Source organism: Phacochoerus africanus, chromosome 7 (assembly GCF_016906955.1).
Source record: "Phacochoerus africanus isolate WHEZ1 chromosome 7, ROS_Pafr_v1, whole genome shotgun sequence".
NCBI classification, from domain to species: domain Eukaryota; kingdom Metazoa; phylum Chordata; class Mammalia; order Artiodactyla; family Suidae; genus Phacochoerus; species Phacochoerus africanus.
This window is the reverse complement of record NC_062550.1, coordinates 4,570,044-4,593,654: the sequence shown is the minus strand read 5'-3', so window position 1 is coordinate 4,593,654 and position 23,611 is coordinate 4,570,044.

Here is a 23,611-nt window from a genome sequence, read left to right as displayed (position 1 = left end):
TTTGCTGGCATGGCTCAGAGGACTCAGAAAAGCAGCAGTTTATTTCCTAGATTGCTGGGGTGTCGTCAAGGATACACCTCAGGAGTGACCAGACGGCAGAGCTCCACGGGGCGAGGTGTGGAGGAAGGCAGGAAGCCTCCATCCCCACTCTGGGGGCACCTCCCTCCCAGCACCTCCCTGGGCTCAGCCACCTGGAAGCTCATCGAAGCCCACATTTAGGCATTTTGTGGAGGCTTCATTACATACCCACAGTGGATTAAATCATTCGTCCTTGGTGATTCACCCAACCTTCAAGCCCTTGCCCTTCCCGAAAATCAAAGGTAAGGAAAAGGGTCAGGAAATTCTGACCCTCCAATCGCTCGCTTCACTCCCTGGCTACCAGGCCCCATTACTGGAACTTCCGAAAGTCCCCTTATGAACATAAACTCAAGTGTTGTTGAAAGAGTGTCTTATGAATAACCAAAGACACTCTTTTCATTCTTATTGCTCTTATCACTTTGGAAATACAAAGGGTTTTAGGAGCTCTGTGCCAGGAAGTGGTAGGAAGACCACATGTATATTTCTTCTTATAAACCACATTTTAGGATTTCCCTGGAGGCCTAGCAGTTAAGGACCCAGCGTTGTCCCTGCTGTGGCTGGGATTCCATCCCTGGCCCTGGGGACTTCTGCACGCCACAGGCATGGCCAAAACATTTAAAAATTTCAAAAGTAAGTCACACCACTATCGTAGGACAAGATGATGAAGCATTAAAAGCAGCACTTCCCTCCTAGTTGTTTCCCCCAGGTTGCCGGAAGGCATCACGCATCATCTTTGTAGAAATGAAGCCTGACACAGAGTTGTCCACGTGGTCAGCTTCTCCATCACAGGTCAGTGCCTGCTCTTTGGTGAGTTTCTTTCACACCTTTTATTTTGAGACTTATGTTTGAAACTATTTCGGTATCGGTGGGGGGTGGGGGGTGGGGGGGAGGCTGTACCAGCTTGGAGGGGCGTGGTTCGGAGTGGGGAATGTGGAGAAACAGCCAGAACATCTGGGCAGGGCGAGCAGGTGGTGCTCCCTAGGACGGGAAAGGCCTTGGGTCACTCTAGAACAAGGGAGGGACACGAGACAGAGGGCCTGTCGGGCAGTGAGGGGGTCGGGGCAGGAGGGAGAGGGCGGGCGGGCTCAGGCAGGGCTTCAGCAGCCAGGCGAGAGGTGTGGGCTTTATTAGAAATGGTACATGCTGAGGTATATGGAATGACGGGCCAGTGGGCCCTGCTGTGCAGGACGGAGAATTCTACCCAATATCCCACGATGATCTTTGCGGGGAAAGAATCTGAGGGAGAATGGATGGGTGGCGTGTAGAACCGAGCCACTTTGCTGCCCAGCAGAAATGATCTCAGCCTTGTAAATCAACTGTACTCCAATAACACTTTAAAAAACAAAACAAGAGAGAAGGGAAATAGGAAGTCTTTGGGGTTTCCAGCCAGGGGTGACGATGGGAGCCCTGGGGACCAGGAGGTGGGTGCCCAGCACTGCGTCTCAGCCACAGGCACCAGCCCGCTCGCGACTGGTTCTGCATCCACCCACCAGCCCTCAGCTCGGCACTCTATGAACTAGTTCACGTTTACCTTTACATCAAAGTTCACGTATAATAAACACTTTAAGTGCTTGATTTAGCCTCAGAGAGTGTGGTTCTGACTCTATTTTTTTCTGCAATAGGGCGCCCAGAACCCAAGAGACGCTGTCTTCGTTGGGGCTTTTGCAGAAGCGCAGTGCACGCGGGCCACGTCTCTCCTGGCAGATTCAGCCACCGGGGACACAACCGGCCACTTTCAGGGTCAGACCGTTTATTACTGACAGAGGCGCCAGCCGCCGGGTCCTTGTCCCCACTCATCCACAAGGACAGCACTGAGAGCCGAGCCGAAAGGGGTTCCGGCGTGGGACTGTGGCGCTGGACCCCGATGGAGGCTGCAGCCAAGTGGGCTTCTAGTCTGTGGGCGCTGCTTTAGATCACGGCCCCAGTGATGCCCCGAGGGCAGGAAGGAGCGGGTATTTAGGTACCAACCCCCACGGGTCACTGGGGGAGGGCTGCTCACTGTGGGCAGGACTCCTTCAGCAAGTCTGACCCCGGCCAGGAGTGCTGCCAACCCCATGAATGGTTTGGGTCTTTATTCTAACAGATGCATGACCTTGAGCAAGCCACCTAGACCCCGTTTCCACATCTGCAAAATGGGGATCCCAGCAGCACTTTCGGGTGAAAGAGACCATTCTGCCCTGGACTAACCCCTCGCCCCATCTTGGGTGGTCTCATCCGCTAACACACAGCCTGGGGCGGCCCCTGGGGGCTCTCGCCGAAGCTGGGGGAGGGGGTTCACCTGGCTTTCTTTGACCAGCCAGCAAATTAGAGGCGTCACCGCTCCTCAGGACAGTCCTCAGCCAACAGGTAAGTGCGGTGTCGCTGAAACTCAGCCTCTGTCCGCCGTGGCCAAATAGAAACGCAGAGACATTTGGGTGATGGAGAAAAAGATAGCTTTACTGCTTTGCCAGGCAAAGGGGGCCACGGCAGGGTAATGCTTTACAGACTCTCTCCCTTTGGGAGAGATTCGGAAGTGGTTTTATAGTTTGGGGAGTGGAAAAATAAGGCCATAGAGAAGGATCCGAGTAGGGGCAAGTTTGCATTGTCTTTCAGATCTGGGGTTTAGTGGCTCCAGGATGGCTCTGGTGGTCCTTCTTTTTCCTGGAATGAAGAATGCTGCATCAAGTAGTTCCTCCATTTGTTGGGGGTTTTAGTTCTGCAGAAAGGCTCAAAAATATTATTATGTGTATTCCTTGAGAAGGAAGGAGGACCCTGTCCCCAGGCTGCACTCCTGTCTCCTGACACCTCCTCCCTGGTCTCCGCACCCCCCTCCCTCCCTGATGAGCATCTGCCCTTTGGAACTCAGGGAAGCTCCTGGACGCTGAAGCTTATTCCCTAAAAACAAGAAATGGGGGACACAGAAAGGCTTGTGCCCGAGAGCCCCTCAGGTTGCTGCTTGTTTACGGTGGTGGTTGGCGCCCCCCTTCTTGTCACCCAGTGGGGGGTTCCCAAATGCCCTTTGCTTGCCTCCTGGCCTGCCTCCCTCTCCCCGAGCTCTCCACCTGCTTCCTGGAACCCAACCTGCACCACACTTGGCTTTCCAGGCAGCCCAAACAGAGCTGCTTTCCTCCTGGGCTGGCCATGGAATCTGATGAGTTGGTGCAGGAGCATCCAGCACAGGAGCTGTGATGGGGAGCTCTCTTTTCTGGGGCAGAGCACAGAGCAGATGCTCGCTTAGCAATAGCCTCTTGGGCTGGCGATGGGAATGGCTTTGGAGGACGTCAGGGCACATTTAGGAGGATGCAGTCTGGATGGTCCAGTCGGACTTGTTGACTGAACAGCCGAGGGGGGGTCAGTGCCAGTCTCGGAGGTAGGACGACTGGCAGATGTTGAGGTCTGTGCATGTCGTGGGTCGGAAGAAGAGTTTCAGGCATAGCGAGGTGAAAATGTTACCGGAAAGATGTTGCCGGAATCCAGGTTCTTGTTCATAGAGCCAAAGAATGAGCTTCGAGAACGCACAGGCAGCGAGCAAGCAAAAGTCTTCATTACACAGACACTGAGAGGGGGAGGAAGCGTCCCCTCTCTACTGTCCTAGAGGGGTTTTTATCCCTTAAAAATGGGGGTACCAACGTGGAGTCCAGAGAGATGTGGTTTTCTCCCACTGGCCTTGCTCAGTTACCTGTATCAGTCCTTGTCCAATGGGGGGGTCTTTGAGGTAGAAACGCCCCGTAAGTCTTACGGCTTCTTTGCTCTTCTCTTCCTTAGACGGAGCGTCGCCATTCCTCTGATTCCTCTTCTATCGGTTGCAGAGCAGGTTAATGGTTGCTGTCCATCTGGGCGTAGGTACACTCCCTACAGTAAACAAAGCCCGTGGGGATGCTGCTCCCGGGGGCCCTTAAACCACAGACATGAATCAACGGCCATATCACAGAATGCATCAAAGCCCTGCGCCTACACTGACTGTCTGAGTTATTATCCTGCCTCAAATAGAAAGAAGAGTTTATTGATACAAGAGATACCAATAGCGCAGTGGGATGCCTGCCTGACCGTCAGGGAGAGCTGACCCCGGGTGTGTGGTCGTGTCTGTTTTTACAGCCCAGGGAGAGGAGAGAGGTCGTATCACGCACCTGTTGACCTGCTGGTTGGTTGGGGAAAGATGGGGTGTTCTGATACACGTGCTGGTTGGCTGGGGAAGTATATTGCCCCTATGGGGTGGGGTGAGGAGTGGGCCACGTACCCGTCCTAGCAGGGGCAGGAAAGAGCAGGTCAGGTTGCTCAAGGTGGGGGAGGGGCATCACAATGAAACCAGCGGGGCTTTGAGTTCAGTCTCCTTGGAGAGGCCTTCAAGTCCCACAACGGAGACCAGACTGGGGAACCATTGCCCCCAGGTCCAAGGTCGGGGCCGGGTGGTGACCTCCCCCCAAGGTGGGGATTCAGTGGAAGTAGAGAGGGGAGCAGTTACCCCTCCCCAGCAAGTGGGGAGCTTGTTTTCTCTAGATCATCCTACTCTTTCAAAGCAATTCAACCGAAGGTGATGCTTTAAAAATTAACAATCATGGTCATTGTTTCCTGTGAGTTTGGGAGACTCCATCATTCTTTTCTAGGATGGGGGCTGTAGCCGTCTCGAGATGGGGGCGTTTGGGCCGTACATTAGTGTTCTCTCCTAATTCATTGTTTCTACTGAATTAGAAAATCTCTAATTTTCTCAGGACAACCAGGCTGACGATGGCAGGGAGCCCACGGAGACGGACGCTCAGGTCGAACCTGGCCAGGTGTTATGGAGAGAGTCCAGATGTGAGACACAGCACACGTGGTATAGATATAAACCTAGTCTAAACCTCCCGGAAAACGAATGCCATCACTTTGCCAGACACTCGGACGCTGGAAAATGGGGGAGACGGGGTTGGAGCAGGAGGCAGCAGTGAGTGAGCTCCTGGCCCCCTTGTCCCCTGAGCTCAGGGAATATTCTGGAAATATTTCACATCGTGTTGCAGCTTGTGAGTGTATTTTTTTTTTTTTTGGTTGTGCCCATGACAACAGAAATTCTGGGGGCCAGGCATCGAACCGGCACCACAGCAGTGACAAGCCCAGACCCTCAACATGCTGAGCCCCCAGGGAACTTCTGGAAGTGACCTTTTAAATGTCTCCAATCCTCGACTCCTTTTTCCAACAATTCGCTGGATGGCTGGTCTTTTTAAGGCATCTGTGACTTTTCTGTCCTGAAGTGACAGCTCCAGAGTCTCCATGTTACAAAATAGATACTGAACAGAGCCTCAAGATGCTTGAACCAGCCACTGGCCATCGTAGGAATGGCTTTTACTTGCTTTATCCGTGTCAAAACGCAGTCTTTCCTCTGTTCACCTCTCAAAACTCCCACGTGAGCGTTTGAATTAGTTCACATGGAAGACGGAAGGTGCCGGCTCAGCAGCCACGCTGGGGCATATTGATTATGCGGGATTCTTCCTTGCACAGCGAGGCAGGATCCGGGCACAGTTTGACTGTTAACTCTTTGCAGTCAATAAAATGGAGGTGTTACTGCAACCGTGGACCAGACCCTAAATCTTTGCGTTTTGAAGTCAAAGGCCTTTCCTTTAGCCTCCCAGGCTTCCCCTCTGTCTCAACAGCCTGGCTCAAGAGTTCATGATTAAGAAACATTGTTAGAGGGAAAAACTAGTTAAAAATCGCCACCATGTATGTCCTGCCTTGGCCCATTCACTTGTTCTGAAGGTTTACTTTCTTTCTTTCTTTTTTTTTTCTTTCTTTCTTTTTTTTTTTTTTTGTCTTTTCTAGGGCCGCTCCTGCATGGAGGTTCCCAGGCTAGGGGTCCAGTCGGAGCTGTAGCCGCTGGCCTACACCAGAGCCACAGCAACGCGAGATCCGAGCTGTGTCTGCGACCTACACCACAGCTCACAGTAATGCCGGATCCTTAACCCATGGAGTGAGGCCAGGGGTCGAACCTGCAACCTCATGGTTCCCAGTCGGATTCGTTAACCACTGCGCCACGACGGGAACTCCGGTGTACTTTCTAGGTAGCATGCTAGTGCACCTAGCGGCTGACTTTTCCCAAATGCTGTCTTCCTGGCTCAGCTGCTTTCCCTTACTAATGGTTACTTTCTAGTTCAAGTTCTAGTGCACCTCGTGTTTTCTTTTGAACTTCAAACCCTCCCTAACACCCTTTCTCTGTATAAGCCATCCTCTTTTCAATGTCCAGGAACGATAACCTGGAAGGCAACCAGCAAGCATCACTGAACCAACTGTCTGAAATGACCTACGGATGAAGAATAGTATAAACGCCTTAAGCAATAACCCTGTCTTCTGAGCGACCCCTGTAAAACCCCGGGCTGTCCCCTCTCAAGACAGGGCACAGTTTTGAGGCGTTAGCCTGCTCTGTCCTCCTTTCCCGCCAAAGCAATACAGCTGTTCTTATTCTTCCTCCAAACTCTCTCTCTGAGGCTTAACTGGTGCCAGTGGACGGAGGCTGCATTTTCGGCCACATGTTGACAATCTCTCCACTTGACAGCCCCCTTTCTTGCTGTTCAGAGTTGAAGCCGGATCAGAAGGGATTCTCACGTCCCTTTTCCAATCCACACCATGGCTACCGGAAACTAATATTATGTTAACTTCGTGCAAAGCCTCTTTTCCTGAAAAGTGGGTTTCCAGCCAGGGAGGAAAGAGCCACGTCTCTCGGATGTCCAGGCCGAGGCTGGCACAGTGGTCACGGTGGTCTTGGTGGGCACCTCTCCGCTGCTTCACTGCTGTGTCCCCTGGGGCCAGCTCTCACCCGCCTGGGGCTCGGGCGTGCCAGCCATAAAATGCTTTTATTAGATAAAGACACCGTGATAATAAAAAAGAAGGAAAGGAAAGGAGGTGTTGCTTGGTTCTTATAAAGTGCCTCAAGCGGGAGCGCCTGCTGGGTCTCAGCATGTTAAGAACCCGACATAGGACCCAGGAGGATGCAGGTGTGACCCTAGGATGGGCTGCAGCAGTACAGATCCTCGTGAAAACTAGAAACGACCAAAGGGCTCAAGCAACATGCTGGAGCAGGAAGTGACGGATGCTTAGAAATTAGTAGAAGAGCACAGGATTCTGGGGTGTTCATTCATTCACTCGTGTGTTTGTTCCTTCCATGTATATTGGTTGATAGAGGAGTATATTAGGTGAGATTAAAACACAGGCACTGACGGTTGTGCTGGAAAAACCGGAGACAGCAGGGAGACGCTTCTGATGGAACAGCCCTCAACGTGAGACCTGAACAAGAAGGCACCACCACACAAATACCTGGGGTACAGTGTCCCGGGGAGAAGGAGCAGCAGGCGCACAGGCCCCCCACAACCAGGGTGCAAGGGCCACCCACCTGTTAACACCTGCCAGCCACCTGCTGACCACGTGACCTACCGTGCCGTAGAGACGATCAGAGAGCTTCTCACCGACCAGAACTCTTTTATCTTCGAAACAGGGGAGTGATAATCACCCATAACTCCTCCTGCGAGGGCTGCCCAGGCGAGTTGGGTAAGGAGGTTATAGCACAGTTTCTGGTGTAAAAGCAAAATCCTGGGTATGGTTCATGCGGGGGAGGGGAGAGAGGGGTACTTGGCTGCCTCCATGTGCCAGGCTGGGGTGAAATTCTGCCGGTTTTGAGTTATTTTAGCACAGCTCTTGTGGTTGAGTGGCATGGACACAGATCAAAGAGAAGTGCTCTCTCCTTCAACAACTATTACCCCAGTGGCATCCTTGTCCCTTCCTCCCCACCCCCATACACACACACAGACACACAGACACCACCCCCCCCAATTCTGAGTTCAGGCTCTGCCACTGACGAGCTGCGCAGACACAGCATCACCCCTTCTGAACTTTCCTTTTCTGTGCAATGAGAGGTTCCAACGAGATCACCCCCAAATCTAGTTTCTTAATCATTCAATTTCCACCGAGCACACAGTCCTCCGAATGGCACGCCTTTGCCACCCTCACCTGCCAGAAAACCTTGCTTCACCTGGCAAACTCTCCATGCCCGCCGTGGCCGACTACTGCAGTGTAATTTGCTTGCAGTAAAAGGCACAGAGCTTAAGTGCAATTGGACAAATAAAAATACCCGACCAAGCCCCCGCCCCTGCTACGATACAGACTATGTCTATCACGCCGTGCCCCTGGTTGGCCACTCCCTGGCCTGCCCCAGAGGTGACCACCACTCTGGCCTCTAACCCCAGAGATGGGTTTTGCCTGCCTGGGCACTCCCGGGAGCGGGAGCAACGTAGTCTCTGCGTGTGTGGTCTTTTGTGCCTGGATTCTCGCGCTTTGACAAGATAGTGAAGCCCCGGGCGGCAGGTGTCACCGGCTCTCCTCGGGTATTGACTCGCTTGGCCGTTCGCATGTCTGGGTGATTATTTTAAATATTCTGGGCATCAAGGTGGCTAAATTGTTGACAGCTGGGTTTCTTCTATTTCCCTTCAAAAGGCGTGAAGCTTTGTCCTGGATGGCGTTTAATTTATTGCGGTTTCTCCTTGACTCTCTCAAGTCTTGAGGCTTTGTCCAAAAGGCTCTGAACTAGTCCTTAGCGACAGTCAAGGCGCTGCCTTAGCAGAGCCTCAGCTGAATGCGCGTCCAGGGCCTTGGGCGAGGCCACTCCGCCCTGGCTGATTGGAACGCCCACAGGTACCAGCACCGTGCCCTCCAGGGTCCCACACAGCTCCCAGCACCCGACGGGGAAGCTCTGCTGGGTCTTGTGAAGTTTTGTCCTGCACCGTCCCCTGGGTATTCACCAGGGACCCTGTGCCGATCGCTGGGGGTCCTTGTAAACTCTGCCACTCTTTAGTAACCTGCTCCCCTCGTCCCAGCCACCTCAAGAGCCCCACAGTTTAAGGTCTGTGTCTTTTATACAAGACCCTGCTCTTCAGGCTCTGCCTCCTGTGCCAGATTTGCATCTGAGCAGGTCCCTGGCCGGCCCTGGCCGTGCACCCTCTGCTGCGCTCCTCTCTGCGGTATAACATGTGTCTTGTTGGAGTTTTATGGGAACATCCAGGGACCTGCTCTCTGTGAACAGCTGCAAGAACAAAGGATTTCTGCACCAGGAAGTCGGCAACAACCAATCATGCCCTTCCCTCGCTTTGCCTTTAAAAATGCTTTGCAGTTTTGGTCCGGGGAGTTCAGGGTATTTGGGGGCATGAGCCACTGGTCTCCTTGCCTGGCCCCGCCGTGAACTGTTCTCTGCTCCAAACGCCACACTTTGGTTTGTTTTGGCTTCACTGTGCATGTGGACCTGCAGACTTGCGCTAACAGACCGGCAAGTGCCCAGGAGCTGGGGCTCGCCTTCGTGTCCCCCCCATCCCAGGGCCCATAGCCCTGTCCCACTGCCACTGCCATGTACCTTTTCACCATATGCTGGTGCACTTGGGCGCCTCAGGCTGACTCTCATTCCCCTTCCTATGGGCCTCGGATGGATTTTATGGCCCAGCTGGAATGTCCATCTCTTGGGAAAATGTTCTCAAGCAGCCTGAAGCACAAGCTTGCCCTCTTGGTGGTGTTCCCAAGGCATTTTGAGAATGCTTGTCAGGTACGCGCTGACCACAGATAAAAACATTTTTGCAAACCTGTCCTTCCACTGGGCTGGACACTCCTAGAGGCGAGCAAGAAGTCTAGAGCTGGGCTTGAATCTGGCACCTAAGGGCAGCTCCGTGGACATTCCTAGACACCCCAGAGCCCTCTGAGTTTACGTCTCCAAGTGCAGACTCAGCCCCAGACTCTAGGCAAGCATCACCTGTTAGAACTCAAATTGTCGCTGATTCCTCAGGAGCAAGCCTGGCGTGGAGGACGGCCCGGTCCCTTTTAGAGAGTCAGGTCAGGTGCCTGTGACCAGGTGTGTGTCTCCAGCTGGCTGTGACTCTCCAACCGAAGGAGGCCTCAGCCTCTGGGAGGAAGGTCGGCGATTACACCATCGTCCCCAGAGAGTGATCTGAGGTCTGTCGGGCTCTGGCGCTGAATGCCTGCTCTGGACTTAAGGGACCAGGACTGAGCCTGGCATTTCACTCTGGGCGCTTCTCATGGGGAAGGTGAGCCTGAGGAAGGCATCTGCTGTAGACTTGCCCATGAGTGTTTGTTGAATGAATAAATGACCTGCACAGTGACACGGGGCAGCCCACCCTCCCCCATTGCAGCTGCCTCCCTGTCAATCGGGGAAGGAAGGACTCAGAGCTGTCCACAGGGTCTCTCGGGCCCTCTTGGGCTCAGCCCCTCGTCTCCACCCCCACCACCCTGGCCCTAGCTCAGACCTTATGCATACAGGTGCCAAGGAGGTGGGCTCCTCCCTGGTCCTCACTGAGACCTCAATGCACCCAAGCGCCAAGGGGGTGTGCTCCCTGCCCAGAGCACCAGAATCAGCTCCCAAAAGTGCAGTTTGACCATTTCCCATCTCTGCTCTAGAGCCTTCAGTGGCTGCATCGCATTGAACTTGACGGGCTCACAGGACCCCCTGGGTGGCCAGGCCCCTGCTGACCTCACCTCATCTCTGGTCGTTGCCCCCACACCCCTGGACCTCATTGTTTATATTGGGGAGGGTCTCAGATGCTGGCCCACCGGCTTCTCTCCCACACCCCACCCTCCCTGCGTGGGGGCCCAGAACCCTGAGATGGGGGTGTCCTGTGGGCAGATGGGCTTGGGTCCCCATCTCATCAGTGTCCTCCAGGATAGGCCCTGGATGCTGGCGCAGGTGAGGCCTAGCCCCAGAGACTTTCCACGTGCCCTCACACCCACCCGTCACCGCCCTCCCCATCCAGGGCCATGCCTCATGGCCTCTGGCGACACCTTCTGGCACAGGGAACCCCGCTGGTCCTGCCCCCAGTTGGGGAGGTCTCCCCTTTTCCTTGCTTCTCTTTGCAGCCTGTGGCTGGAAACCACTGGCCCTGCTGTGCCTCAGGGCCTCTGCCTCAAGGATCCAGTAGAAATGTGGGGAGCCAGGAAGCCTGGCCACAGAGCAAAGTCTCTCACGCTGTCCTCTCCCTGCATTTCCCCAAGATGCTCCAGACCCCCCACACTCACTCTGCACATGCTCTTCGGCCAGTTGGCGAACTCCTATGCAATGTTCAAAACCCAGCCCCCATGTCCCTCCTGATGCACCCCCCACCTGTGCCTCCCTGCGTCATGGCATGCCTGGTATAGCCCTGGGATGGTTGGTGGATGCAGATGGCTCCTCCCTGGGCTGTAGCCTCCTTGAGGTCAAGGAGCACACAGTCGCCTGCAGGTCCCCAGGCCCAGAGCTAAAGCCCATCCCTGACCTGTGTCGGACTGCACACTCCCCAAAGCCACTGCCTCCCTCCATCCTCCCAACATCCCCCTCCAGGAAGAGGGGTATCCTTTCACACACCCCCCTCCCATGAGCTGCGGTGGGGCAGGGCCCTCAGTCCCACAGCTGGGTGGGAGGGCACAGAGGTGGGACGCCAACCAGATCTGATGGATTCAAAGACGAGGCACGTCCTACAAACCCAGCAGCCCACGGAAACAGCTGCCAAACTGTTTGCTGAATCATTTTCTAAATTGCTTCCCTCTCAGACGTGTAAAAGCTTCTGCAGCAAAAGAAGACGCTGACCTAAAACACAAGAGTCGGGTCCTGTCAGCCCGGTGCGGGCCATTCTGGGATATTCTGTGCGGGTATTACCCGCTGGTGTGATGATGCCATCCGGCGTCACCGACCCCCCAGAGGTGTGACCCTGACTCCCAGCTGGGCTCCCCCTCGGCTCAGTCTCAGGAGCTGAGAGCGTTGGTGCTGGAGTGGGGCAGGCCCCGGCCAACCCCGCGTCCTAGCAGCGTGACCTCAGGCTCCTCTCTGACAGATGTTGATACTAACCCCCCAGGGCCCTTGCGGTCAGGTTAATACGTGTCCAGCGCCAGTCGGTGCTCAGTTATGAATGCTTAATCAATGCAGGGGCACCTGGCTCACCCCCCAGCCCCTCCGTCCAGGGGCAAGGCATTTGCTCCCACGGCTGCAGATGGCTCCCGGCTGCATCTCTCCAGGAACTGACACAGCTGAAAGGAGCCTCCATGCCAAGGTCATGGCCTCCCCAGGGGAAACCCTGGGGAGTCAATGCCCGGCTAGTCAATGCCCGGATGTAAAGGGCTGGCCCCCAGGCCTCAATTCAGGCTGTGTCTGCAGGCCCCTCCCAGCTCGGGGCTCCCTGCATAGGCTGCGGGGCTCAGGGGCTCCCCTGCCTCCCCCGCGGCTCCATCGCAGACCAGCTTCTGCCTCTGCCTAGTCCTGCGTCCATCACTCTGGCCGGAGCTGCCCCTGCACACAGGAGTCCAGCCTAAGTTTTTATCATCACCCAGGACCTTCCACTAGTAAAGCCGGAGGCTGCACAGCCCTGACAAGGGGGAGGCAGGCATCAAGTCACACACTGTATAGGGAGGGTTTTGCTGCATTTAAACTGGTGTGAGAGTTCACGTTGTAGTGCAGCAAAAACAAATCCGACTAGTATCCATGAGGATGCCATGAGGATGCAGGTTCGATCCCTGGCCTCACTCAGTGGGTCGGGATCTGGCGTTGCCATGAGCTGCATGTAGGTCACAGATGGGGCTTGGATCCCGCGTTGGGGTGGCTGTGGCGTAGGCGCCAGCTGTTTCTCCCATTTGACCCCTAGCCTGGGAATTTCCATATGCCGTGGGTGCGGCCCCAAAAAAAGAAAAAAGAAAAAGAAAAAAAACCCCAAAAAATAGCCTGACTGTTTGCAGCAAGAAACATTATTTCTTCCTTTTTGAGGGGGAGGGGGTGGCACGCCTGAGGCATGGGGAAGTTCCCAGGTCAGGGATGGAAACAGTGCCACAGCAGCAACCCAATCTGCTATTGTGACCACACCAGACCCTTAACCCGCTGAGCCACCAGGGAACTCCCGAGAAACATTATTTCTTGGTCTCATTCAGGAAAGCTGTGGCTCAGCAGCACGTCTTCTCATCTGGGATCCCAGGAGGAGGGGCAGCCGCTGTCCAGGACGGGACGTGCTGTTCCCTGGGTGCAGGGGAGGGCAGGGAGGGGACAGGGGGAGCAAACCAGCGGAGTGCATTTCAGCTACTGCCCACGCATGGCACGCTCCATCGGCTGAGCCGCAGGTCGGGGGGGAGGCTCATCTCCGCCAGCGCAGTGCGGGGGCGGGTGAGGAGGGTGCCCCTGCGGGGACCGCACCGCTCCGAGATCCTTCTGACTTCACACGCGGCAGAACGCACCGTGAAAACCCAAACGGAAGACAGAATGCAGTGCTGCCATCGCTCACATTGTCATCGTCGTCATCCCCTATGAATTTAGCAGAGATGGGAGGAAAAAAAAAAATGCACAGTGTTGGCTGGGGTCCGTAGGTCAGGCTTGTACACTTTTTGCTGGAGCATAATTTGGTCAATGCCTCTGGAGGGCAATTCAGCAACATCCTCTGAAGCCACGTGCTCCTATGGCTGCTCAAGTAATTTCCCTTCAGGGAATTTAATTGGGTGGGGACACAAGTGTTTCCAGGGAGGGACCTTACAACCAAGTTACACGGAGTAGGTAGGAAGGCGTATGGTTTTGTCACAATCCCCCCCCCACCCCCCCCGCCCTGACAGCGGTTCCCTGGGGATGGAGCCAGCTTCTAGGCTTCATGACAGCAGGCTTGGTCCGGAGGCTGGCTTTGCGCCCTGGAATGTGGGTGGAAGGGACAGGACTCAGGTGCAAGCGCTGGCCCTAAGAGTATCACGTGGGCCCCCTACTCTCCTGCCCTCCACCCTCAGAGGAAATGACTCAGGGGGCCCTGCTTCTTCCTCCTGGGCTCTGAAATGAGGGGAGAGACAGGGCAGAGGTGAACCCAACCACAGTCCAGAGACGAATCCAACCCTCACTGAAAGCCACTGAGAGGCTTGGGTTGCTTCCTCCACAGCGTTATTGCAGCCAAAGCTGGCAGATAAAACAGGGGACACTTTTTAACAACCTAGAAAGAGCAGAAAACTTCAGATGCGGGCTGTGTTCTGGGGACACGGCAGGTGCTTTTACAAGTAACAACACAGTTAATTCTCAATGTGCAATGTTTGAACTTATTTTATGGAGGAGAAAACTGAGGCCCCAAGGAGTTAAATAACTTGTCCGTAGTTGACTGCTAGTACCTGGGGAGGCCCAGGTCTGAACCCACGCAGCGTGGCCCCTAAACCAGCGTGGTCTAGTTAATGACCAGCGTGTCATTAACTAGACCAGTGACAAGAGACTTGGTTACATAAGCCATGAACTATCCAGATAGCCAACTGTTTGCAGCCACTGAAAAGATGCAGCATATCACTTCGAGGACAAGACCTCTCACGCTTATCGTCTGCTGGAACTCCCACCTGGACCACATCCGCAGGCCTGACTCCCCAGGAGCACGCCCACCTGGAGGGCTTGGCCTCCACTTCCTGTCACATGATCGCTACCCCCACCCTTCATGTCCCCCCAGGCAAACCCTTCAGAGCCGCTGAGTCTGACAACAACCTGGAACCTACTCTGATTTGTGAAAAAGCTGAGAGACTCCGAAACACACGTGCTTAAACTCACCATAGGTACAAACCACTTCCAAGCCTTCACGTAGTGGTGGGTCACATCCTTTTGAAGGGTATTCGCTCCTTTTTGTTTTTTTGTGGGTTTGGGGGGGGGGTTTGTCTCTTAGGGCCACACCCAAGGCATGTGGAGGTTCCCAGGCTAGGGGTCGAATTGGAGCTATAGTTGCCACAGCCACAGCCATGCAGGATCCCAGCCACGTCTTCGACCTACATCGCAGCTCGCAGCAACGCTGGATCCTTAACCCAGTGAGCAAGGCCAGGGATCGAACCTGCGTCCTCATGGATACTAGTTGGGTTCCTTACCGCTCAGCCATGACAGGAACTCCAAGGGTAGTCTTTCCTGATACAGAGAAAAAGCTGCAGGGGAGGGGAAGTGGGTAGGCGGACAGATCCCAAAACTGGAAGAAAGGAAGGGAGGAAGGAGGAATGGGGGGAGGGAGGGGAGGAGGGAAGACGAAGAAAGAATGGAAAAACGAACAAAACTCTGGCCCGCCTGGGTCCCTTTGCCTGTGTTTGCCGCCTATGGACATGTCATCCTAGAGAAATTTCTTTCTGTCTGGCGCCTTCTGTTCCACATTGTTTGTGAGACTCACTGTGGCTGCCGCGTGTCTGTTCTACTTTCGTTCCTGCTGCTGTGAAAATCCACTGTGTCAATACCCCGGGTTTATTTCTCCGTCCACTGCGATGGACGTATGAGTGGTTCCCAGTTTGAGGCGATCCCCAACCTTCCAGAATGTATCTCTGAATCCTTGGTGAGCTTCTGTGCATGTGTCTGCGACGCCTGCACTCAGGGGTGGGATTGCTGGGTGCTGTGGGGGCTCAGGTTCAGCTCAGCAGATGCGGCCAAGTGGTTTCCAAAACGGCTGTCCAGTTGCCATCCTACCAGCGTTGTCTCTGCAGTAGGCAGGGGGGGGTACCAGGAAGGGAAGGCGGAGACTTGGGGGGGCGGTGAGGGAGGCTCTGAGGTGCCTCTGTTTTACTTCTGGGTCTGGGCACTGGGTACAGGGTGTGTAAGTGGTGGAAACGCATCCAGCTGGACACTTAGGATTTCTGCACTTTTCCATATGGGTATTGGACTTCAATAAGACCTTTCAGAAAATAGTTCTGTAAACTTACACACACACACACACACAGCCATATGCACGTGTGAATCAAATGTCTCCACGACAGCGAGCTATTGTGGTCATCTTTCAATATTCAAATATCTGCAGGTCACCACTTGTGCCAGCATGTGACTACAGCAGCGACCCTGTCAAGCATGATCCTGCTCCCCAGGGTGAACTGGCTCCTGGCAGAGAAAATTCCTAAGCAAGTGGCCAGGGAGCCCTTCTGCAAGGGTGCTGAAGGACAGGGCGCTGCGCAGAGAGGAATGGGGACCGAGCCCTCGCCCAGCCAGGGGCATCCGGAAGAGCTGCAGAGTGGCCAGCGAGTTTGGGATGAGGAGGGTGCCGAGTGTCTTGGGCATTGGGAAGAGCGTGGGTGAGGCACTCAGGGACCTGGGAGGGGGCTGGAGGCCAAGGGCAGAGAGCCGGGAGTGAGTGGAACAAGGCGAGGTGAGGGGGCGGAGGGGAGCCAGCAAGATACTTGGCAGAGGAGGCAGCCAGAGCACAGAGGAGCAGGGGGAGCAGGGGCAGCATGGGGGAACAAGAGGGGCAGGGGGAGCACGGGGAGGGGGAGAAGCAGGAGGAGTGGGAGAAGCAGGAGGAGTGGGAGGGGCAAGGGAGTGGGAGGGGCAGGGGAGTGGGGGGAGTAGGGGAGTGGGAGGGGCGGGCACCAGGGGGGATGGGGGGATGGGGGGGTGGGGGGAGCAGGGGGAGCAGAGGTTGCGTGAAGAGCTGGAGTCTACCGCCAAGAGCAGCAGTCAGCCCCGGAGCGTTGAGGCAGGCGAGCGGCACCAGCCAGCTTAGGTGCAAAGCTGGTCTTCTCAGGACGGCCCCACCAGGGTTGGGGTCTCTCATGCAGGATTCCTACCCACCCCGGCCCCAGATTCCTGGCCAACCGCACTCACATCCACACGCCCTGGAAAGACAGACCCCAGATGCCTAGTGCCCAATATTCTAAGAGTCAGGGCAATTTAACTGTGCTTCTTAATATGAGGTTACTCCCAAATTGTCCTCAATTAATGGTTTATGTATTAAATTACATACAAGCACATATTAATTACGTAATACTTCCCCAGAAGACTTCCTGAACACCCAGTCGCTCCCTCACCCTGCCCCTGAGCCTCAGTTTCCCCCTCTGTCAAAGGGGCGGATTGTCCTGGGGACTCAGTGGGAACACCCGGAAGGCTCCCTGGGGAGGCAGCTCCTAGGCAGACACGAGCCCCTCCCATTCTTACCCGCGGGCTGTACCTGGGTGTCCCTCGTGGGGCTGCAGGTTTCCCGAGCGAGGCGGAGGGGGCTCTGGACCAGGCACCCTGGGCACTGCGGCAGGCTCCTGGGACACACCCGGGAACAAAAAGGCAGCATCCCTGTCCTCAGGAATAGCAAGACAGCAAGAGAGCAAAACATCAAAATCGGCAAGGGCTCCTGCAGGGGTGCCTGGCCGGGAGCCATCCTACAACGGGGTGGCCAGGGGTTCCCTGGTGAAGGGGCGGAGGGAGAGCTCCCAGCCGTGAGAAGCGAGAAGCGCAGTTTCCGTCTGTCCCAGGAAGCAGGTTCCCTGGGACCACCTCCTTTGTTCACGCCCTTTGATTCCAAAGCTCAGGCCAAGGGGGGGATTTACTGCCAGGATGCTGGGGAGCAGCGGGAGGGCCAGAGGAAGGCCTGGAAGGGGAGACTGGACTTCTCGGAGCTTCCTGGGCCTCAGCCCTTGGCTCCCCTCCCCCACCCCTCTCTTCCCCAGCCTCTATCCCGAAGCGCAGGTGCCTCTGTCTCTGTGCCTCCGCCTCAGTTCATGGGGGCCATGCGTTCTGGCCTGAGCCACCCTTGTCTGGCCAGGGTGGGGCTGGCTGGACCCTAGGTCCCAGTGGAGGAGGCGCAGGCACTGGTCCCAGGCTGGGAAACAGTAGGCTTCTCCCCCTTCTTACCTTTGATCTAGCTTTTCTGTTCTTACTCCACGAATCACCTTCAACAAGCTTAATTCAGAAACCTCTATTAAACAGCAAATCAAGCAAAATTAACTCATGGTCTAATTTCATCTTCACTAGAGCCTGGCAACAAAGGCACTGCACACACCCATTGTACGGACGCAGAAACTGAGGCTCCGAGAGGTGAATGACTTGGCCTGAGGACACACAGCAATAAAAGGACAGAGCAGAATTCATACGAAGTCCTTTCTGACTCTGACAATCGTGCATCTGCACACATGCGTGTGTGGGATTTTCTTTTTCCATAGCAAAGTGAACTTGTTTTTATGGCTGCTTCAAACCCTCTCTGGAACATGGGGAAGACGACCAGTGTGTTGGGTAAATAAATAAAAGCATGAGACTGTCTGGAGCCATCACGGCCAGCTGTCTGGGGCCCTGGGTTTAGGCAGAACCCGATGCTTCAGTTCTCTGCTGACGGCAGAGCGCGAACTCCCGTCTTCAACAAAAAGCCCCGAATGTCAAAATCTGATTTTAATTAGTGAAACACTTTGGGCGCAGGCAGCGCGGGGATCCATCTGGATCACGGGAGGCAACAGCTGTTTATTAGCTCAACAGCCAGAGGCAAGCGGGGCCAGGGTCCCTCCCACCTCTGCTTCGGGAGGGGAGGTGACCACGCTCCCTGCATCCCTGCCCTGGGGCCACACCAGGCGGTAGAGTGACCTGGCCGTGGCGCAAGCAGGGGCCCCGGATGCTGGAGGCTTTGGGTGGTGACAAAGGGAGCGTGTCGCTGGGGACACAGCGGCCAAAGCTGTGCTCACGTCATTGGCTCAAAGTTGGGGAAGATGTCATCAGGGTCCCTCCTGGTGGCCCTGTCGAAGGACCCAATTATCACAGACCTGGTCCAGATGGTCCCTTGGCCTTCTGAACCTCCAGGCTCGTTAAAAGCATCTGACAGCAGCTTGTCACCCAGCAGCCGCCGAAGTCTGAGCCGGCAGTGGAAACGCTCCAGTTCAATGCCAACTAGAAGGTCATCACCAGCAGGATTTGAAATCTGTGTCCGCCCGTCAAGAATTTGCATTCGTACTGTTATTTCCTCGAGCGGGTCTCCACTGGGCGTGGGCTGGGTGTGGGATATCCGAGAGCGCTCTCCCCACGAGTCTCAGGATACCCATCGTGACTACCTGCAGACGCTGCTCAAAGCCCAGGACGCGTATCACTTACCTCGCCAGACAACCTGCGCAGGTGAGCAGTGTCGCTCACTTACAAAGGGGGAAACGGGTGTTCCCGTTGTGGCTCAGAGGACACGAGCCCGACGAGTGTCCCTGAGGACATGGGTTCGATCCCTGGCCTCACTCAGTGGGTTAAGGATCTGGCGTTGCCATGAGCTGTGGTGTAGGTTACAGACACAGCTCGGATCCCACGTTACTGTAGCTGTGTGTAAGCTGGCAGCTGCAGCTCCGATTGGACCCCTAGCCTGGGAACTTCCATATGTTGCAGGTGTGGCCCTAAAACCAAAAGCAAAAGCAGCAAGGGGGAAACAGAGGCACAGAGAGGTGAAGTCTAGTGTCTAAGGTTGCACAGCCAGTAAGCGGCAGAGCAAGTATTTGGACGCTGGTGACCAGACCCTGGAAGCCAGCCAGGACCTCCGCACCTGCCACTGCTTCTCCACTGTCCTCCAGGGCGACCTGCTCGGCCTCCCGACCCAGCTCAGGCCTGATGTCTTTTGGAGAGGCTTCCAGGAGGTCCCAGGCAGTCAGTGCTCCCCCCACCTCATCCTTCCATGTCTGCCCGCTGTCCCCCCGCCCAGCCCTGCCCAGCCTGGTTCATCTCTGAGTATCCAGGGCAGAACTTGAGAATGATTGTAGAGGGAAGGAAGCCACAGGGAAGGAAGGAAAGAGGCATCACACCCCCTGGCTCAACCTTTGCGGGGGTTGGGGGGGGTTGTTTCGGACTTGCTCGTGTTCCTTCCTCCATCTCTGTAAGGGATGCCCTTGAACCTGGGGCCTCAGCTGGGCTGAGCCAACTGCCATGCAAGTGGGGACTCCCTGGGCTAGCAAGGGGGAGTTTAGTGGGGACCTTCACAGTGAGCAGCTGGGGGCCGAGGTGGGGCAGGGGGACACTTCATGGACCAGAGAGGAGACAACTACCCACGGGATCAGTCTGGGCAACAGAGGGGCCCTTCTAAGGCTGCAGCCCACGTGGCACTTTAAGGGGGAGGAGGAAATGGATGTTAAGCCTCCTTTCTGAATACACGACTGTCCCGGCTGAACTCAGCCCACGTGGGTGGATGGGTGGATGGATGAGTGATGGATGGATGGATAGTTAGATGAGTGATGGATGGATGGATGAGTGATGGATGGATGAGTGATGGATGGATGGATGGATGGATGAGCGAATGGATGGATGGATGGTTAGATGAGTGATGGATGGATGAGTGGTAGATGGATGGATGGATGGATGAGTGGTGGATGGATGGATGGTTAGATGAGTGATGGATGGATGAGTGGTAGATGGATGGATGGATGGATGAGTGATGGATGGATGGATGGTTAGATGAGTGATGGATGGATGAGTGATGGATGGATGGATGGATGGATGAGTGATGGATGGATGAGTGAATGGATGGATGGATGGATGGATGAGTGAGGGATGGATGAGTGGTGGACGGATGGATGGATGAGTGGATGGTGGATGGAGGAGTGATGGCTGAGTAAATGGATGAGTGGAATGATGCGAGGACGGACTAGAGGTGACATCCCACACTTTAATATGAGTAGCGTCTTTATTTCTTCTACAGCAAGCTGACCCCTACCTCCCACCCTGCCCTGCCCCATAATGTTAGGAACCTTCTCTGGGCTGCCTCTCCCCTTACTGAGTCACATTTGCCACAGCCACGAGCACAACGTGTGACCCCCCTCTGGTTCTGCGTTTGTGCCCTCACCTGACTGTGAGACCCTGAGGACAGATCCTGTGGCAACATAGATGAGCATGGCTGGTGCCCTCATTTGCCACGTTTCTGTTCCAGGCCACCTCTTCATAGATGCCACCCCCCTCCACAAGGAGGGAGCTTGAAACTGGGTCCCACCAAACAGTGGAAACTCACCTGGTGGTAACTGATGTTGGTTCCTTCACTTACACAGAGAGTTTTGGAAGCACCAGCAGTGAGGGACTACTGCTTGGTGGGAACTGGGAGGACTTCACAAAGGAAACGATTTGGGGGTTTTGAAGGATGCAGAGGAGTTGGTCTAACCAGAAAGGAAGACCTTACAATTCCAGCATTAGGATAGGTATTTGTTAACAGAAGTCAGAGTGGAAAAGTTGAATGAGAAACAGGGAAAGGCTTGAAGGTGAACAAAAAAAGAAGGGGTGGTATTGATGTGAGAGACACAGGGGCCCAGAGTGTTTTTCCAGAATGTCTTATGTTGAAGGTGTGCATCCCTGTGAAGCCTGGGGTGGTACCCAGCGCTAGGGCACCTCTTCCCCCAACCTCACCCGTGATGCTGAGGCCAAACTTCTATGCAGCGTGTTAATTACTGAACCGCCATCGTCTCCCAGGGCTGGGCTGGGTTGGGTCAGCAGTTGCCCCTTGGGGACAGTATGACTCAAAGTTAGAGTGGCTCAGAGGGCCACAGAGCCTGGGCTCTGCTCCTGCCTCAACCTTGCCTGATCCCATGCATGACACTCCCCCTCCAACCAATGAAGCAGCTGCCACCTCTTGATCCCCAGAAGTGTCACAGCCTCAGTCTGCACTGCTTACACCCCCGGCCCTGCCCCATAACTGTCCCCCACACTCCACCCTGCCTGCCGGCTCCCAAGCCTCCTGGCTTCTGACCTTGATTTGCACAGAGAGATTAAGTAACTCGCCCAAGGTCACACAGCTAGGAAGCAACGGAGCCTGAATGGAAACAGTGCTGGCCTGACTCCAGGGTCCCTGCTGTAACCGGGACCCTCCCCAGCCCCTCCCATCACGGCTTCTGCTCTGATGCTGTTGAGTTTGAGAGGCCTGGGGGCCATGGGGTTGGAGAGGTGGCCAGGTGGACAGGGAAGGGTTCAGGATGTGGGTAGTAACGGGGATGGCTGCCTACAGCAACCTGAAGGGGCTTAAAGCTAGAGGGAGCCCCTAACCCAGGAAGAACCAGAGAGAAGGCTGAGGACAGGGTACAGGGGAAGGCCAGCCCTGTCTGCCCAGACGCCTGCCCCCAAGCTCTGCCGGTGCCCTCGGCACTGCTGCCCTCTCCCCGGGGACTTTCCACTTGCCCTTACCACCCACTGAAGTGTCCCCTCCTCCAGCCTCCGGATGCTGGGCCAGCACCTCTGGGATCCCCCAGCCTCTGCGCCCTGGTGTCTGATCTGGAGCCCTTGACCCAGCCCTACCCCTCCCTCTGTCCCCAGCAGGTCCAGCCCAGGCTGGGCCCTGGCGGGTGGCATAGAGGGACAGTCACTCAACCAGATTACCCCACAGCTGCTGGAGGCTGGTGAGGGCAGAGCTGGGGAGGCTGTGGGACATGGGAAAGACACGTGTCTCTGGCACACCGGCCCTCAGAGTCTGGACACCATGCTGGGTAAAGCAGGTGACTGGGCTCACACAGCCACTTAGACTGGCTTGTCCCAGTTCTAGCCCAGCAGAATCAAGAAGTCTCCACCCCAGTTAGCAGGTCTGAGCCTGGTCACGGAGGTGTGGGCTAGTGCCTTGGGCTGCCATCAGCCAGGCACATGGGCTGGGAGCCGCTGGGGCTGCATTCGTGGCTAGAATGGCTGTGGCTCGTTCTATGTGGTATATGCCTGCTCTGCGTGGCTGCTGTTCCAGGTGTTGTTCCAGGCACTGGGGATCCAGCCACAGGAAGGCAGGACCTCTTCCCTCCTAGAGCTGCAGCCATGCAGCAGAAAGGGGGTGCTGGCTGCAGATGGGGCACCCTTCAGGGTTCTGCCAGGGGGCAGGGTGGGAGCCGGGCAAAGTAAGGGGGTCTCAGGTACAGACACAGCAGCCAGGGCAGGTCGTGAGTTGGAGGATCCGCCATGGGCAAGTCACATGTTGCAGGCAGGTCCCTGCTGGTGACTACATCCACGTTCCCGACCCAGGCTCTGTCACCAGTGGGGGAATGGGGCTCCAGGGGTGTGACTGGCAGACTTGGAGGGGAGGAACCAAGACAGGGGCATGAACCATGGAGGGCTGAGCCACAGAGACCAAGCCAGGATTTGAGCCCCAGCAGAACTGGCCCCACCACTAAAGAGCTACATGCATCAGCTACCACTGCTGCATAACAAATTCCCCCATCATTCAGCAGCTTAAAACAGCACACATATTCTCTCCCAAGTGTATGAGGGTCTGGTTTCATCTCAGGGTCTCCTATGAGGCTCTGCCATCAGGCTGTGGGCAGCAGCCACCGTCATCCGAAGGCTTGCCTGGGCGGGGGAGCATCTTTCAAGCTCCCTCACGTGGCTGCTGGCCAGGGCCTTGGTTCCTCATCACAAGGCCTTTCCTGTAGGGCTGCTTGCCCATCTGCTGAGGGTTTCCTAGAACAAGTGATCCGAGAGCGAGTGACCAAGACAGAAAATGCCGTATCTTTTACACCCTGATTTCAGCAGGCACTTCCCAGCCCTTCCTCTGACTCCTCTTGGTCGCACAGAGCAACCCTATCGTGGATGGAAACAACGTGGGGGTAGAGGCCAGTTGCCAGAGGTCACCAGGGCCGCCCTCCAGGCTGCCTTCTGCCCTGCGTGGCCTTGGGCAAACCTGTCACCTCTCTGAGCCTCAAGTTCTTCATCTGGAAAGAGAGGAATGTCACCAGAGCCCACTCCATCCTTCTCTGCCCGACTGGGAGCTCCCCGAGGGCAGGCCCTTGTCTCTTCCAGCTATGAAGTGCAGCCCACGGCCACCCCTGTGCATGCTGAGTGATCCATTCTGTAAATTATGGATCTGCTCCACGCCCCCGAGACCCTTTCAACAGCTCCATGGGGCTCCAAGGCAGCATCCGTGCTTGGGGTGACATGCCA